This window comes from Salvelinus sp. IW2-2015, linkage group LG6.1, assembly GCF_002910315.2.
Source record: "Salvelinus sp. IW2-2015 linkage group LG6.1, ASM291031v2, whole genome shotgun sequence".
In the NCBI taxonomy this organism is placed as follows: Eukaryota; Metazoa; Chordata; class Actinopteri; order Salmoniformes; family Salmonidae; genus Salvelinus; species Salvelinus sp. IW2-2015.
Genome location: NC_036845.1, coordinates 2,624,714 through 2,630,425, shown reverse-complemented (window position 1 = coordinate 2,630,425; position 5,712 = coordinate 2,624,714).

Genomic DNA, 5,712 nt, shown 5'->3' with positions numbered 1-5,712 from the left:
TGACTAAGCTATATCAATTAGTTTATGTGGTATGTTTAAAAAAAAAAAATTGATTCAAGCAATTCCTCATGGTGTAGGAATAGATATTTGAGTGATAGACTGAATGCAGGGTAAATCAATCAGGTGTTCAAATTTATTAATCTCTATTGCATATTTACCCAGATTAGTAATTGACAGTCAGACATTTACTCATGTCCTAAATTACATTGTTCAAACCTCCTCCAACTCTCCACACGCATCACATGACCTTGACGTGAGGACAATGGCTCTCGTGTGTGCCATAATTTGGAGCTTTAGAGTTATTGTGGAATAGACATGTTTTTTAAGAGAAAAACTCTTAAGGCCAGTGCTTCTGTGGCATTTACATAGATGAATGTTGTCTGCTTCTTACCATGGCATTATTTAGCCAAAGGATTTTCTAACACTTTTATATGCAACAGACATTTATGTCCTTGTACATAACAACAAAGAAAGTGTCCTTTTCTCTCTCTCTCTCTCTCTCTCTCTCTTCCAATTGAAAACTGTCAAGGATAAATGCACCACACTCGCACATAAATGTAAGGTATGACAAATCAGGGAAAGAAGTTTATACTTGGACAAGGTGGAGAAAGATGCTCGACTGACCAAAAAGTTGTTGTATTATTTTTGTAATTCTACGAGCCAACTTGAACAGGGGCAAACAGCTGTTCTGCGCGTCTGTACCGCATAAAACAAACAAGTGAAGGGGTCAATCTCTGTCCTCGTCTCTTCTCTCTCTCCTTCACGGCGTTTCTTTATCTCTCTCTCCCTCTCGCTCTAAAAAAGGTTATTGGGGCATTTGAAGCCATCCCCCCCCTGGGGAAAGGGAACCGGGATGCTGTGGTGCTGTTTCTTCTCTCAGCGTGGGTCTTCAAAATGGCTCCCCTAATTATGAGCGACAAGGGCTTTTGAAGAGCACTAAGACCGGACCCTCTGCCGCTCCGGCGTTAACCAACCAGACGAGAACCCCAATTAAATACTTGTAAACTAATGCGCCACCCAACCTGAGAAGGAAGAGAAATTATGAAAGATTCATGCTTACCAACGCGGGTTTTACTAAATACACACGCTTTCTTCTGTCTCCCTGTAATAAACTGCCAAGAGTCAAAACCAGTTTCAACTCAACAGATCTATGATGATGTGGCCATAGCTACCACCTCTCCAATGGATTCATCCATTAGGTAGACCAGGCTCAACAACCACAGAAAAGAGGGAAAATGCTAGTGAATACCTAGAAGCAGGCATCACTTTGAGCGGTAGCGATTGCCTTTCTGCAGGGTATGATCCATGACCACAATCCATTCCTTAGACCTAAATATCTCCATCTGATGGACTTACAACATAGTGCAGATATTTTCCTCCAGCCGAATATACACCACTAACACTACAACATTTAGTAGTTTACTATTATAACCCTCTGCCCTACTTTTTTTCAATTTCCACTTGAAAATCTCATTTTTGTATCTAAGTACAGCGTCCTGCTTACCATGAGCAGGGAGGTTTCTACCATAATCATGGCGAAGAGTCAATAGTGTAGACAAGCCAGTTCTGGTTTGTGCTTGTCAGGTGGGCGTAGAGAGCACACACGATCCACCACACCCAAAGAAGCCCAAAGGTTGAATTGTCATGGAAGCCACCAGCATCCTTGGCCTTAGAAGTGGCAAATTAGCTAAAGTAAGGGTGTAAAAAGCGTGAGCTAAACATGAGTAACATAGGGCAAGATCGATTGAGGAAAGCCGAGAGAGCCATTAATAGGACCGTAAAAAAGCACACCAATGGACGTGAGTAGAGACATAATAGTCATACAGGAAGACAGGAAGCCGGACATTAAGGTGGGACACCGAAACACACACAGCACACGACACCCACGACCACAAGCACACAACATCAACTACAGCACGAGGCGGAAGTGCGGGACACACCATACAACCAAACAATCCACACACGCAGACACACAGCACACACCACACACACCACACACGAGCACCACCACACAACACACACACACACACACACAACACACACACACAACACACTCACCCCCAAACAGTGTAAGCACAATGAACGCATGCGTCAAACAAGGGACTTGCAAGCACAACATGACCAGCAGCTGGACGGGACTGCCCCCAGGACCGCCCCAAAACGAAGGGGAACACTGAGCCGTGGCAGAAGCCAGCGGGAAGACAGACGTCCCAGGGGCAAACAAGCGCGGAAGAGAGAGGGTAGAGGGAGCAGACAGGAGCACGACACCCGGCGGGGCGTAGCCCATTCTAGGGAGACTCGAGCCAGTAGGAGGACCCCAACAGTCGCCGCCAAGGCGAAGACAGCCTTCATCACTGTGAAGATGGGGGGATCCTTCAGGAGGCCACGGGAAGGAAAGACCCAGGCAAGTTAAGGATTGACCACGCAATTACCCATCCAATGACTGTACAATGCCAGAAATGGTGGAAATGAGGCTAAAACAGTGCCTGCCTCCAGGAGGTCCTGTGAGGGATATGCAGCGGTGAAGCTCCATAGTGTGAGGAGACATCGATGAGGATGAGAGGACAGAGAGATGGGAGAGGGAGAGAGATGAGGGAAGGTGGAGAGGGAGAGAGAGAGATGGGAGAGGCGAGAGAAAGAATCGGGAGAGGGAGAGAGAAATGGGGAGAAGAGCATGGGAGAGGGAGAGAAAAGATGGGAGACAGAGGCGAGAGAGATGGGAGAGAGGAGAGAGATGGGAGAGGGACGAGAGATGGGTGACGAGGGAGAAAATGGGTGCGGGGCAGAGCGCCTACCGCCTAGTTTCCGAGCCGAGGTAGGAGAGGAAATGGGTGAGAGGGGATGACGTGAAAAGGAGCCATCGGGCCGGAGAGGGACAGCAGGGCATACCCAAAAAGAGATGGCCGAGCAGGGGGAGATGGGCGAAGAGAGATGGGCGACGAGGGAGGGCGAGAGAGAGATGGAGAGAGGGAGAGAAAGAGGGAGGATGAGGAGAGAGAGAGAGATGGGCGGAGAGAGGGAGAGAAAGATGGCCGCACCCGAGGGAGAGAGGATGCGAGAGTAGAGATCGGGTGGCAGAGGGATGAGAAGGAGAGCCTAGGGGAGAGGGAGAAGAGATGGGCGAGAGGGAGAGAAGGATGGCAAGAAGGAGAGAGAAAGATGGGAAGAGGCGGAGAAAAGAGATGGGGAGAGGGAGATGCGGGGAGAGAGATGGGGAGCGAGCGAGAGAGAGAGCCAGCCCTAGGGCAGAGAAGAGAGGAAGCGATTGGATGAAAGGCCATTGTGATGCGAGGTCGGGCTTCAGAAAAGTTCTCGGCGACCATTTCACCCAGAACGCGAAAGTGACATCAATCCGCTTTGATTCGAACGGGAGCAGCCAACAGGATTATATACCCAGTGGCCCAGGCAGAAGAATCTGTAAACACCACCGAGATGCATATTCTGCAAGAGTTCAGGGATGAAAGATCGAGAACGGGATGGCGGCCACATGTCTAGGTAGAAGAGGTCGTTCTGTCGATAACCGACACATTATTGTATTCTACCTTTTCACAGAGAGCAGGGGCTTCTGGGAACCTTCCAAGTGCAGCTGGCAGAGACCAAGTGGAATCTAAGAAAGTACTTACGTTTTTTCCTCAGCCCAATAAAAAATGCAACACAACATTTTTGTTTTGACTTTTAGTCTTGATTTGACTTGCGACCACGAGCGTTTCTCAGAGTTCCAGGTGAGAAGAGCTGCGGCCATATGTGCCACTAATGCAATCTCCATGGTTCACTCCATTCTCGGCTTCAGCGAAGCATTAGCATCTGTTCCTTTCCTAAAAGGGGAGATGAGTGCTTGAAAAGAACTTGTCTAGGGTAGTTCCCATGCATTTTATGTGCTCAATCTGCAGAAGAGTTAGCGTTCCAGTCCGAGGGAGACACTATTAAGAGATCCCTAATGAATCTTCCTGGTAAGAAAATCTTCTCTTTAGTGCTGGGTTGTTGTAGAGAAGGTGCCCAATTGCACCATTCAAATTGGCAGACAGAGTGTGAAAGGAGGTGCGTTAAAAGGAGAGGGGGGGACGGAATAAGAAACACGCAAATTAAACAGAAGACAGGTGGGTTCAAGTAACAGGCAGACATGTGCACAGATTAGAGGATGAAAGCAAACCAGACGGCACAATTGTATTTATTTTATTTATGGGCGGATTGCCAGGGGCACACTCCAACACTCACACATAATTTACAAATGAAACATTTGTGTTTAGTGAGTTCGCCAGATAAGAGGCAGTAGGGATGACCAGGGCTGTTCTCTTGATAAGTGTGTGTATTGGACCATTTTCCTGTCAAAATGTAACGAGTACTTTTGGGTGTCAGGGAAAATGTACATTATTTTCTTTAGGAATGTGGTGAAGTAAAAGTTGGCAAAAATATAAATAGTAAAGTTCAGTACAGATACCCTAAAAAACGACTTAAATAGTACTTTAAAGTATTTTTACACCACTGATGGGGGGTGGTGGAGAGCATAGGATGGAGAGGGAGAAGGAGGGGAGAGAAGGAGAAAGAGGGAGAGAAGGGGAGTGGCGAGAGTGTGTGAGCGAGAACAGAGTGCTGGAGAGAGACTGCTCATGAGTGGTAATGAATGTGATACATTACCAAACAATTGTGGAGTCAATTCTAGGCTAAGGAATATCAATTAGTTTATGTGGTATGTTTAAAAAAAAAAAATTGATTCAAGCATATTTCCTCATGGTTAGGGAATAGATATTTGAGTGATAGACTGAATGACAGGGTAATCAATCAGGTGTCATATTTTATTAATCTCTAGTGCATAATTTACCCAGATTAGTAATTGACAGTCAGACATTTTACTCATGTCCTAAATTTTACATTGTTCAAACCTCCCTCCAACTTACCGCATCCACAATGACCTTGACGGTGAGGACAGTGCTCTCTGTGTGTGTCCATAATTTGGAGCTTAAGTATTGTTAAGTAGTTTATGTGGGAATAAACCCTGTTTTTAAAGAGAAAAACTCTTAAGGTCCAGTGCTTCTGTGGCATTTACATAGATGAATGATCTGCTGTCTCTTACCATGAGCATTATTTAGCCAAAGGATTTTCTAACACTTTATAATGCAACAGACATTTATGTCCTTGTACATAACAAACAAGAAGTGGTCCTTTTCGTCTCTCTCTCTCTCTCTCTCTCTCTCTCTCTCTCATCCCTCTCCTCTCTCTCTCCTCTCTCTCTCTCTCTCTCTCTCTCTCTCTCTCTCTCTCGTCTCTCTCTCTCTCTCTCTCTCTCTCTCTCTCTCTCTCTCTTCTCTCTCTCTCTCTCTCTCTCTCTCTCTCTCTCTCTCTCTCTCTCTCTCTCTCTCTCTCTTTCTCTTATGAAAACTTTCAAACATAAATGCACAATGCTCGCACAATAAAACGCATTATGCAGAATATACTTTTGACAATAGTCTCGATGGTTATATTTGTAATATTCTTTTCATTCTAACTAGCAACTTGAGCACTTTCTGTTCTTGTACATGAACAAGCAAAGTGGTCCTTTTCATCTCTCTCTCTCTCTCTCTCTCTCTCTCTCTCTCTCTCTCTCTCTCTCTCTCTCTCTCTCCCTCCCTCTCTCTCTATCCCTCTCTCTAAAAGGTTCTTGGGCTTTGAGGACGTCCCCCTCGAGACGCTTGTGGCGCTGTTTCTTCTTCTCAGCGTGTCTTCAAATGGCTCCCC